A 14131-nucleotide genomic window follows, 5' to 3' on the forward strand; every position below is an offset into this window, starting at 1 on the left:
GCTAATTAGCCCTGAATTCAACCGAAGATGCATCATGATTGGTGAAACTTGCCACGTTCATCCGGCCGTTACGAGATGATGGATGTGGGAACCACACAGCAGTGCGCTGAGAAAGTAAACAGACACTAACAACTAAAGGATTAGCCTACTTATTTACTTATGTATACTTAAACTTCATGTAGTTGGTGCTGAATATGAATGAGACAGCGCCCTCGTGTGAAAAAAAAACTGTGAGAATATTTTTCTTAACGGCTACGTCATCGTGATTGTGTTGTCATGGTTTCAAGCTATCCACGTCTCCGCTATACGCGTTGACCTGGATGGAGAGTATCCGGGGAGGTTCAGAAACCTAACTCTATAAATATTCCACATTGGTTTCACTTCATATTCTGTGATTTGCAATGGATTGGATGTCTCTGACCGGAAAAGTAGGGTTCAGAATGCGCCAGAGACGCACTTCGCTTAGGCCCGGTCCTCGAACTCGATTGGACTCCGCGATTTTACTCTTTTTTTCTTGCAATAACAACCGAAATTGAAGACGATAACGCTCCAAACAAGTCAAAACAAAATTCCCAGGGGATGCTTGGGACACTATCTGACAGCGTGCTGAGAGCGAGCTATTTTTTGCACACATTGCTCGTGCACCATCTTAATAAGCCATCAAAACACATGAAGCAAACTTTCCATTATCATGATTCATTTGGTAAAGATGAAAAGATTTCCAGGCTAGTTATTTTTTTTCTTAATCATTTTTTTTTTCAGTAGTTGCATGTATCACGACGAGCAAACACGGACGAAACCTCCATATCGATGGGAAATAAAGATTTTGTTTACAGCGAGTTTGCGAATATTCCTGGGAATTTTGCTTACAAATGTTGCTTACAAAAGACAAAGAAATTTGGACAAACGAGTTGGCTTGGTGCTGCATGGCTATACAGCTGAGTGCTTCACTTTGATATATGAACACCATGCAGAGTACCCGGCCCTCAACGGTGAAAATGAACCACTGACGCGCTGTTACCAAGGACATCGGTCGCCATCTTGCCTTGTGCACGCTGGTACGCGTCGGTCATATAAACGTGAACGTCTCGTGCGAACCAGCCGAGGGTCCTTCACAAACTCTCATCGTTCGGTTACACATCACAGCGCCCTCTGCGATTACACATCATACCGGGAGTCCGCGAATATCTTGTAGGACTTATAAATTGCACATGGGACTCTACTTATGCAGTTGAAACCCAAGCAACTCAGAATAATCGTACCATTTTGTGAGCAAGATAATTTGCGCTAATTTACTGTTTGAGTCAAGCAGGCAGGGTTGCATGTGTGGGCAGACATCGCTTTGGACGCTGAACAATACAAAGCGCTAAATCTTCGGACGAAGTTCCAAACTCAGATGTCTACGAAGTTTTGAGCAGATGTGATGAGAGTTAGTATCGGAATTGCGCAACGTTTACTACGAACAAGTGCGTAGGCTCGACAATGGCTGCACGTTGCTCTCCGCGGGACAAAATCGTCTAGAACACCATTTAACAAAGCCAACTAAACATCGGTAACTGTACATCACAGCGGTTCGACTATTACTGACGCAGACATCGGATTTGCTATTTTTATTTCATACAATGCCTACATTGGCCTTGGGATGCATCGATTTTCTTAGAGAGGAAATGACTGTTTTCATACTGAGATTGTCTCCAAGAAGATTGAAGGGAAAAAGATAAACGAGATGGAAAAAGGCGGAGGGACGACGGTAGAACGGAGGGGAAAAAGACGAAAAGGAAATCAAAGAAAGTGTACTTAGGGGAGAAGTGATGGAGGATGAAGCTTAAGACGAGAACGACCACAATGAGGTCCTGATACAAGACTTAGTCAAAGGCAAAGATGTATAGACGAGAAGAGGAATTAATAAACGTGAGGGTGAAGCATGTGAAGGTGAAGGTAGAACAGACAAATAATGAAAACGAAGATTTCAACAAAACAGAACTTGTAAAAAAGCATGTCGTCCATCACTAAGCAAACTCAACAAAGCATCAATCAGTGAAAAGGAGCATACACCCTACGCCTGTCCAATATTTGCACATCGTTGACAAAACCCACCTTCCGCCCACAAAACCATTTTTGATACGAGACAGCAGCGCCATCAAGGACGAGTGATTCTGCGGCAGACAAAATCATGACGAAGATGTACTTTTCCCCTCTGTTTGTACAGAGATCGTGCCAGCTTAATGCCAACCCCAAGAACGGAAACGAACAAGACGAAGTAGATGCTCCCTGTCATCCCAGTCCATGCTATTAGGCGGCAACAACCGCCCGAAAAGTCACGTATTGCTCGATTATTTTTTTCGTATTACACACTGTTCTTTCTATTATTTTTTCTACTACCCTGAATCTTTTCCAGGAAAATACATTTAAGGACATCTGCTTGGCGGGATAAAACCTCCCAGGGGTGGGACAACAGCATCAGGCACGTACGGGAACACGCTGCCACTCATCATAAGTGTATACTGCGCTTTACTCTGCATGATCATGCATGGGGGGAAATGCAATGAAATGAAATGAAATGAAAAAGAAGGCCAGGTCAGCAAATATTAATCTTTGCAGGAAGCTAGCTCCATCGACCTAGCCTGTGTCAAGGGAGAGGTATTGTGAACAACACCTCTTTGCACAATAGTGAATACTACCAGGCTGGGATGTGCGAGGAAAGCAGGGTGCGTGTGTGCTCATTATTGTTACCCCGGCATCAAGTTTCAGTGTAATTTTCCGCGTTCAAACGTCAGCTGATTGGATTAAGGCGCGGGTTTTGTACCAGTGCTCTTCAGCATTGCAGGCTTGACCTTAAAAGGTTAATGAAAAGAGACGATTGCTGTATGAATTACGCACTGAGGCCTCTTTCCTGCTGGGGCTTTATATACTCAAGTAGGAATTATCAGGCCATCTTGTTAAAAATGCACGACTCTTTAGATTTCAATATGGCCCTAGTTTTATTATTGTCCCCAAGCACAGAATACACCGACGATAAACGAAATTGGACTTAAACATTTACATTGCAATATATGGAGTTAGTAGACCTAATTCATAATGACGTCATGCTTCGTTTACATGTGCACTTTTTTAATGTGAGGACGAGAGCCACCAAGCGACCAGATGAAAGCGCACATGTCATATGCAAAGCGTGACGTCATTATGTCTTACTTCTATTATTGGAATATGTATCTAGTATTATCTGCAGTGTACTGTAGCGTAACATTTCAGAAACACTCGTGATGTTGATGGATCCTTTTGAGTTTCATAGGCATAGTCAAGGACTCCTGATTGTCACTTCTGCTACGGCTATGGCCGTACGGCTATCAGAGGTCGCAGTGACCTCCCTGATCAGAAGCAAGGGACCATCCATCACTTTGGTGCAACTGGACAGTATCGGCTTCCTGCTTTTAGCCAGGTAAGCCGGGGACGACCACGAGCCTTTTTCAGTTAGCGAGCCGATGACCATGATGAAACTGGACGGCAACATCCAAAGCAAGTGTAGCAGGGGCTGGAATTTTACGGCACCTCGCATGACCAAGGAAGATTTCTGAGACATTACCGCCAATACTGCCAAACAATATTCCGATATCCATTCAGTGGTCAGACGTTTGGTCTTCTGTGTTTGTTGACTCCAACACCTTCAGCAATCCCACTTTGGAAATCTTTGATCCGCCACAGGGAGTTCAATCAGAGTCATTGGGATCCCGGTGAAGTCTTCCAAAATTCCCCTTACAGGAAGCTCGATCATTCCTCAGTATTTGTTTATAAGAGGTAGTTCATGCCAAGTTTCTGGGCAAGACTGTAATTGCACTATAGATAGATACGATCGTCTAGTAGCCGCCCTTTGCGCCTAACGGGATCTCTCGCAGCACAATTCATTATTTGACCGGATTCCAAGCGAATCCTTTTGTACGATACACACAATCCTATCGAGACTTTTAAAGGTGAACGCCAAACGGTATCACAAGAGGTGTTAGTGCTACAATCTATATGTATCCAGGCACTTAATCCCAAATTATATTTTATTTTCGGGGAATATGGTTCAAGATAGAAAGGCTACAGGACTCAAAAACAACTCTGTGAGAAATTTGTCAGATTGTGTCCTCTAGCTTTCCGACTTCCGGTGGTCGGAAATATGTTCCCCCTTGTGGTATAAATTTCCGATAACACCACCACCATAAAATTGGTCTAGCGACGCACGTGCTCATGCCATGGCCCTTTTCGTGGTTGTTTTCCCAAACTTTGGTGACGTCCGAGCACTTTTGACTCTTCATAAGGCGGTCTCACTTCAATTAGTGACTGGATACATGTATGTAATTTTCTCCTTTTCACACAGTGACTGAATCGGTAACTTACTTCAAACGGTGGTCTTTATGCACTTGGCAGCTTGTGATCAAACCATTCTGTCTTCTGGCAGAACAAAGTTTGACAAATAAATCACAAAACACTGTCGACATTATTTTCTTTTGTAACATTTTGTAACATTTGTAGATTCAAGAGAAATGAAATTAGTGTACACAAACGTTACCATTAAGTTTCAGGTATACTCAGAGGCGGGTATTAAGTCGTTCAGTGCGTGAAGAATGCATTTACCGCCTACTTTCAGGTCGGTCGAGCGGCTTCACTTCACAGAGACGGGTACTTGAGCCAAATGCGGTCTAATTGCATTTATTTCAGAGGCGGTATCACTAATCCGCAGTTGTAAAAACTGTTAGTCCCTGTGTATCCTTGGAATTCAGAAGAGGTCGGCATATCGAGCCCCTTTTTCCGGCTAGCGTTAATGCCGTCGAACCGCAAGGGCGATATATACAGGATTTTTCGCCGGGTGGTAAATGACGCATTCTGACGGGTAGGATTTTAATGCAATTACAGCACTTAAGAGTGTCTTGTCAACAAGGTCTATGCCACATTATATGTATTTACATAGCGTTACAGTTTAGTACAGCCTGTTCTAGATAGAGAGGTCAGCAGCAGCTGTCCTTATTGCCGTTTTATGATGGTGGAGTCAAGAGATACGACGTAAAACCTATACAGAACTATGTGACCATCCGCATGCAGTCACAGTCTAATTTGGAAGCATATGGTTCGGCCATGCAGTTGTCCATGCGTGTTTGTTTACCACAAATCTCTTTAAAAATGAAGTATTTTGTTCAGTTTGGTTTTTGATATGTCTAAATGTTGTTACAAGGGCTGTGGGAAACCTTGTTACCAAATCTCTCTGTATGAGAATTAGAAAGAAAGAAAAAGGAGACCTTTTTTGCAATCAAACGTCTGCCGTTTTCTACGCAGTACTTGACAGTGAGTGCACAAAACTGGGTTGGCAGCATGCGGGTCACTCTTAATAAGATTGAGCTTGATGTTTTCATAACTATGGTTTGTCCCAACATCTTGGAATTTCCTTATCCCCTTTTATCTTCCCGAGCATCCAAACATCCTGAAACCTGCAATGGAAACTTCAACAAGAATTCCAAAGATTGGAAGTCGGAAAGAAAACACAGGTGTTTCCTTTTAATTGAAAGCAACTCCGCTTCCGCGATTGAGAACGGGACATGTAATAAGTTGCAAGCGAAGGCTTAGTGGGGATAACAGATACCAAGGAATTTCGTTTCCAGGGGATTACATCTAAAACTCCTTTGACGAGGCGCCGGGATGCAGCAGGTGTATCGAAAATTCCGTTCCTTCTCTCAACGAAGTGCGCAAAAAACTCTAGTCTACTCGACGTGGCCAGTATTTTGTTTTTCTGACGTTAACATTTGACCTGTCGTGCGAGCAGAGAATTGTGGGACAGCACTTTGAGTAAACAAACCCACGTCATAAGCTTGTCTATTGGACTAGAATTTGTAAATAATCTAATCCTGTTAAACTCATCTTCTGTCGATTTTCCATCCTTAATGCCCTAATTTCACATTACATATTCCATTCCTGTATATATAACTTGTGCATACACTGTATAACTTGTGTTTCTAAATGTTTACTTCTTGTTGTGTTTGTATTTATTATGTGTTTTGTTATTCATGTCATGCCTTACACAAGCATTTGCTTTTTAGGTTTTGCCCCCTCTCTTTGAATTGATTTTCTTATTATTATTCTTTTATATCTTTTGTGATTTACAATGAAGAGGAAATACATGTTACCAAAAGCAAAACGATCGCGTGATGTGTATTTTTTCTTAAATCACAATCACATGCGCCGAAGTGTGGAAACTCGATTTTATATGTTGCGACAAACCGACCTCGACCCTTTTTTTACTCTGCAGTGTCCCCATTCGATATTTTAACTTCAAACGAGACAAAATCGTGTTGTTAATGCCAAAAGTGTTCGCTCTTTTGGAAGTATTGGAACATGACACGACACTGCACGCAAATACATGTACAGACGAACACACAAGCACGTACAGCGTCTTATATTCAACGGATTCGCTCCCCGGAAGGTTTAATACCAAAGAAAAAGTTGTTAACGTTTTAAATGGCGTGCAAACGATAGTAATCCTTCAATGAAACCTAAAAGCTTTATTCAGTGCTCACCTGAGCCGGAACGTTACCTGAGGCACCATGATCTCCCGTGTTGTGGTTTTACTGACGGTTGTTTGGCCTCTGGTCCAGTGGGAGTGTGGTTGTCCTGACGCTCGCCTCTGACAAAACTTCTGTAAACTCTTCTTCATCTTGAAGTGATTAAATGTCTTTGGAAAAGGCTGTTGAACCTAGTTTGTCGGTGAGAATAACCATGTACAGCAGTGTTTTGTCTTAATATGTTTTTATGTGTATTCTAGATAAAGTAAAACATAACTCACTTGGCATTCAAGCCGAGTTCAAAGCACATAACATGAAATATTGCGGTTGTTGCCTCTTTGTTTTATGTTTTCGTTGTTTTTCCATTTCACAGGGAACGTTTTAATGTTGTTCTTGAGATAATTTTTAGAATGAATTGCAATTATTGAATCAATACGTACCACATACCAAATTACATTTGCATTTAAGTAAAACAATACCTGATTAATATTACCAAAATTTGGAAAAAAATACAACTGTTTCAAAAAGCAAAAGAAGAAATCATATTAAGATCATTCGATCCAAAATGTATGCAGGTTAAAATCTGTTGTGTTTTCACGGGGATTTTTCTCACATTTCGGATGAGATGCGATCACTGCAAGACGGTCTCATTGGTGCGAAGGTGGAGCCTTGTCGTGTCACTTTCCCTGAAGCGTTGTGACCACAAAGTGCGTTGTCACATTAAAGGCGCCCGACTGTCGATCGCAATGTCGGCCATCACGTATTATACCTACACATATACGAAAGAGTAGAGTTGGTGCAGTGTTCGTATACAGTTTATTCTAACGTGTAATTTTTGCTATATGGAAGTCTTATCAGGACCCACAGGCAGTACAAATAATAACGGGATTGACCCTAGCTATACGAGAAGCATTACAGGGACAGCAGGCTCTCCGAGATAAGGAAACGAGATCTGCTAGCAACGTCTTGTTCCCTCTTCTTTGAGCCATCTCCTCTAGGGGTTTGTTCCAATCTCCCCTCAAGTCCCCTGTCCCATTCTTCCTCTCTCTGTCTCTTTTCTCAGACCTTTCTAGTCAGGATTATACGATATCCTTCCATGTCAGCGCCCGAACGGGATTTTTTTTCGCTGGGAGTGTTCACTTCGGAATTGGATACAGCGCGGAGAGATTTGGGGGCGAATTGCATAACGGTCTGAATGACTGGGCGAGCTCATCCGGATAATGCGAGTGTACATTATCATTTGTGTGGCGAATGTTGAAATTATTATCTTGTGCAGAGATACTTTCTTCATTTGCTGTCTTAATTTGTGCATGCTGACCTGTCGTATGTAGGCCGACGTCTTTCTTTGTTTCTACTTGAATCAACGTTACCCACATTGTCCAATCTTTTTGTTTAATATGTTTACCAAGTGAAGTCATACCATGGATACTGTTATTGCATTAGGAAATTGTGATGAATTTCATGAAATCGGTATATTAAGAAAAAATTAAGAACCAAGGTGTTACTTTACCTAATCATATCAAATTCATATATCAAAACTATTTTGTCAGTTGCACTGGGCTGTACACGGAACTTTAAAGCCAATTATCTGTAAAACGTTGCATTTATAGGCATACCATTCCCTGTTGAAGCGAAAGAGGACTTCATATATAGTGTGTTTGACGTTCCGACCTCAAGAATTATCGATGTCATTTCATTTATTGTATAATTTTGCGCGCCCTACTTCCCTATTCGGAATCGGTTCTCTTTGCGACATGACATAATTGTTACCTAGCGACACTTTGATGCTACCTATACCTGACACGACAGCGTGAACCAGTCCTATTTCTATGTCAGACAATAATTTGTCCATTAATTCTTAAAACTGCATTCCCTGTGTAAATAGTGACAACTATGGTGTGGAAGCACGAATCGGATTTTGCAAAGTGGATTCGTATGTGTAAACAAAACGGTGTCATTAGCAAGGAACCCGCGCTAATGGACTATAGACTCACATGATCACAGTTAACTCGATGGTTTGAACAATTCATATCACCAAAAGGGCCCAAATTGTTTGTGTTTGTTCTGAAAGACAATCTGCCATTTGATCTTTTTCCCCGTCTTTTCTACTCATTTTCACATCCGAGTTGGAGTTTTCAGCGCAATTTTTGTCGGTGATTTTGTTTTACTGATGACTTCCGCAAGTTTCTATTTTCGTCCAAAAATACCGTCTCGGATAGCTCGTCCGATCCTCCGTCTATTTTTTGCTCTTTTTGCGCTTCAATTACGCGGGGCGAGCGACATAGCAATCAATAATATTTGCACCGAAGCAGTTTTCCCATCGGGGCCCGTGATTAGATATAATTAGCAACTGTTGACAGCCAATTCTTTGAGATCGTTGGAGCGTCGCCGTGACAGGTGTGAGTATATACTGTTATCGCAAAAAAAAAATATGCAAACACTTGATCATCATGCATGGGAGATTTTATATGAAATCAAAATTGCACAGCGAAAAAAAAAATAATTGTAACCGGATAGCGCGAAATGAGTGTTCAACACTTTTGCCACGACTAGATTTGTGTATGCAGTGTAAGATAATCTCACTCAAAGCTTCATAATATCACTCATTAGACGTGTGAATTTTATGTTGGTTAAAATGTTGACTGTTCCTTCAGCTTTCACCATACAGGATTTGTAAAAAAAGAAAAGAAGCCATTGCTCGAGTGTAGCTCTGGCGACTCATGATTTGTCTTGTTTTGTTTGAACCCCAGTTTTGTCCAAGGAAAGATTCTTCTAGAGACGGGCAGGCCTACATTTGTGCATAGTTATGTTAAGATTGAAAGGAACATCTACACACCCAATTTAAACCGAAGAAAGGTTGAGTTTACATCGTGTATATTTGTTTTGTGATCTTGCTGCGAAGAGGCTCAGAAGACTCGATAATTTTAACTTTGGCTTCAAGTTTTGGTCAACACCATCAAACAAACTGAGAGATTGTAAAAAAAAAAAAAAGAAGTTTGCAGAGCTTTTTCTGAAAATCTAATTGTGGTACCAAACAACTTGCTTTGTATTGCAGGCCTGTATTCTTTTTATGCAGTGCTACACAACTCAAACACCATAGCCTACCCCAAGAGATTTGAAGCACGTCACGAATTTGGTATTTTTCATTTTGTAATTTCAAATTTGTACGAGAGTTGTGTCAATTTGAAATTCCGATATATCCCTCATGGCTTGCCAGACATAGCCCTCTCATGGTATTCACGCTGTATTGTGTATTTTGAAGTCTCGTTCGAATTCTCGATAGGTCTGCTTAATACTCGGTACAAATTCAAACATGAATTAAATATTTACCGAAGGAAAACAAATGCATGGATGCCAGACAAGAGATACCATGTCAGCATATTGAATAAATGGAAATCGTCGAATGAGAATATTTCCCGAGTTTACAGCTGGGGTGTTTTTCACAAGTAATAATTCACATGGGGTTCAAGCGGCTTCGGTCAAATCCCGCACCCGTTTATTCAAGAGATAAGTGTAAAGATATGTGTCCGCTGCGTTTGAGACCCTCAAGGGAAAATGAACTGTTCACACTGGGTCATCGACCCAGATCTTTTAAAATCGTGAACCCTCGTTTACAACAGCCCTTACTTCCCAGTATGCCTTTTATTCGTCATTAATACAGCAGTGTTTTAGCAGGCAAACTTAGCGTGACGCCTATTAGTTGATAAAACCTCTCTACTCGGGGGATTTTGTCGAAATTCCGACACCGCCTTTCAGTGTTGCGGCACTGGCCGCCTCCGCTACTGATGCCGCCACAAGGTATCATGCACATGCGCAGAACAAAACGTGGCTGCTGCCACCAAGCGTTAGAAGAGTATCTAACCCAATCGTCACTCACACGAAGTACATGACCCGAGTAACATTACACTGTATATGAATATACAACGCAGAGCGTGTCGTGCAGTGGTGCAGTGAAGCGAAGAAACAAGGCAGACTAGCTGGGACTTGGTTGGATGTTAGTTTCTTTGTGTTGCAACCGTTGCGGCGACTTTAGGATTAATCTCTAAGCCAATCCGAGACACGTTGTCTGACCCACCACTTTCCCTGCACCCGAGCCCACCTCTGCATGATGGCGTCACATCTCATAAAAGTGTAGACCAGCTTGCAGTAAATTATGTATGACAAGGCTTGCCAGTGATCCGCGCGTTATTATTAGGTTACCGTTGGGTTATTCTGACGTGCTGTCTGGCCGGGTAAAAGTGTGATGTGCGTTACTTCATTTATGTTTCATCGTTATTCGGTAAGCGAATTATCGCGGGTTTCAGAGACCGTGGGCTTGCATTCCAGAAGGCATCTGATTTCAACACTTCTGCTACTCAACTGGATCAATTCGACAAAAATACGTAAAGGCATATAAGGCTACCTTTATCATCCAAAGGCTTTGATACAATGTATTTGGATTACTTTAAACGACACAAGAACAGACAAAGAAACTTTGGTTTGTTAAGGTAGTACCGTCAGGTATGTCGTTCGTGCGTTTAGATAACAGCGCAAAGCGGCATGGTATGGTATATCGTGCAAGTATAGGGACGTTCACGGTTTAATATACATTATTATCTCAGCACAGAGACTCTGTAATTTATTTTTCATATCATTTTGTCACATGTTTTGGTGTTGGATATGCGCAATTTGATCACTTGAGTCAATATGAGGCTTGCTTTTGCGCATTCCTAATTAGTCTTCGTGAATTTTACCAAATTTCTGCAGTTTTTTAAATCAGATGTTGGTACAAGATTTCACACAACAAAAATGTAACCAGCTGCAGAATTAAGCGTCCCACCTGGTATATGGGCGGCAACTTAGCGTTATATAACCGATGAACTCAAGTTTATGTGCATCGAGCCTATCCAATACTTATACGAGGACAGGATATCAGTCTATTTTGCCCATCTCTCTATCAAGGAAATTGCAATAACAACTGTAAAACGATCAGACACAAGATCAGCACTTGCAATTGTATAAGATAAACCTGATAAAAAAATCTTGTTACACAAGATTCCCTTGTGGAAAATGTTCTTAAAGACTCAAGTTACAATGTTCAGGGCCTGGCATTCAGATTATAGGTGAGAAGGTCACCACAAGTCTCCATGGTTCTTGCAGTAGTCTCTCCCGCAAGGCATGAATTATTTTGTTTTACCGTCGCTTTTCAGCGAAACCGCCCCCTTTTCATTTCTCCCCTCGTGTCTCAGCAACTTTTGATGCTCGGACTCTGATGGGACGGCTGTTGCGACTTATGATGACAATCCGTCAAGGCTGGGGGTAAATAGGGGAGAGAGGGGGAAGAAGGAATCTCTCTGATTGTCATTACGGCATGAGCCATTGTCAGTCAGACCTCAAGCCGGCTGGAGAAATGGAACGAGAATTTCTGAGGAGGAGTGTACGCCTAACAAACGCTTCCCTCCCTGCAAAGGCCAAGGAATCGTGACAGAGAAGTCGGTGAAATTGCGGCAGTCGGCTAGCTCGCGCTTACTTCTTCAGATATGACGGGCGGTGATTGTGATGAATACACGACGTCAATGTGTCGAACAGGCCTGATTTTTATTCTTCAAGTATTATCTGTCACCGTGACTGAGAAAAACACGTACATTTTTAAACAAGACTGTTTTATTCATGCGAAGTTGACAAATTTAAAGTTGCTGAGAGCAGAAAATCTACACCTTTTCACGTCTATGACGAAATCAAATGTCTGCGTGGCATTAGCTAAAATGACAAACGTGCGCGAAACAAAAACAGGACGATACACCCGTAAAATTAAACTCCAATGCGCCCAAACACGTACATTTTTAAACAATGCTGTTTTATTCATGCGACTTTGACATATTAAAATATGCAGAGAGAAGGAATTTCAAACCTTTTTTACTGAAACATTTGTTTGTGACAAAATCAAACGTCTGCATGACATCAAATCCAAATGCAATACGTGCGCAATAAAAAATAAATGAAATAACATCACGACACATGACTTCAATTTATCGGATACAACACGAACACATTTCGGTTCCAGCTCACGTGTTGGGCAACTGTTATTATGTGCATTTCAAGATTGGCTTGGGCCTTGTTTTCTTAAGATTGGAAATACCAATGAAGTTAAGATGAATCGTTGCTTTTTAACATGTTCACGTATAATTATCATATAAATATGTTGGCAGCGCGGCGAGGGAAGTTGGAAGCAATTGCAACAGCAAAGCTACAGAATTGTGAAAAAAATATTTCTCATTAATTAGCTGAACTGGTGGTGTTCAATATCATTTAACTCCTAACCGAAACAACATAAGAAACTTCATCCATCATTTTGTTTTGCGGATCCATTTGTTAAAGTATCTCCTTGTTTTTTTTTAATTTTCACAACTTTGTGTTGGAGGGTTGTTTTCGCAGTATAGGTATGAATATCGAGTTCATTGTTCGGGCCGCCACACCAAAAGTTGCCGGGTCGTTATCGAACAAGAGGAGCGATTAATTAAAACGCGAGTGGCCGCGGGTAAAGTGCGCACGCGACAAAGCCACATGCTCCGACGACCAGATCGATAGGCGCGACCTTTGAAACACTACAAGTCGTGCACCGTGATTGCCCCAAAAGAGAGATATTTATACAAAGGCCAGGTGCTGAGCTGTGAGATATCAATAATCGTGAGCAATAGGAATAACATTTGGCACGGCTGTACGTCACCGCTTGCCTAGAGATCATACCATCCAAGAAACACACATTTGCTCATTGATTTCAGATTTCGGAGCAGGTCGAATGATATTTGTTAACACATTTCTTCCCCAAAATTGAAAACTGTATTTCAGACAAGTCGAAAAGCTAAACGCAGGCCTGTCTGTGAACACATCTGGACCAGATTGCTGGCTTACTCAGTCCGATTTTAGCCAGCTTTCGCTCAATAGACGGTCTTGGTTAAGACACTAAACTATAACCCATTTCAATACCGGTCTTTACTAAGCCTGCTAAGAGTAATGATTCACAAACAAACATTCCTTGGTTACGGTGCTCATCACGCGCTGTAATACCAGGGAGCCTGCACAATATTTGTCGGTTTGTCTGATTCAAATCATGCAAAATCTAATCTGTCAATTACAGGATTTTATTTGGAGAATATTGTACTTGCAGTACAACTCAATGTCTAGAAGACTGCTTCTATCCTGGAAAATCCTCTCCCGGGCAGTATTCTGCTATTCAAATTATCAAACACTCATCACCTGAAAAAAAAAAAATCTGGGAAAAAAAAATATTTTAAAACACTGATGAATAAAAAAAACCAACTTTAGACCGTTTGAAGCCATCCCAACCCAGACTAACTATATTAAGACTGTCTTAACACTCAGACCGTGTCACTGCAATGGTCTAACTTGTAGACCGACTGACAGCTAGAGCTAATAGACCGGCTAACGCGCATAGACAGCTTTAAGACCTGCTATTGCAATCCGCCCCAGATCTTGCTCTTCAGCTTCGAAGACCTTGAGAATGTTACTTACAACCTAACACGGGGTTGCATCTTCCGACCAAATCGATATGGTGTTTCGTATCTTTGACATATGTCCCATTCTCTCTTCATGTTGAC

This window comes from Patiria miniata, unplaced genomic scaffold, assembly GCF_015706575.1.
Source record: "Patiria miniata isolate m_02_andy unplaced genomic scaffold, ASM1570657v1 HiC_scaffold_3, whole genome shotgun sequence".
Taxonomy (NCBI): Eukaryota; Metazoa; Echinodermata; class Asteroidea; order Valvatida; family Asterinidae; genus Patiria; species Patiria miniata.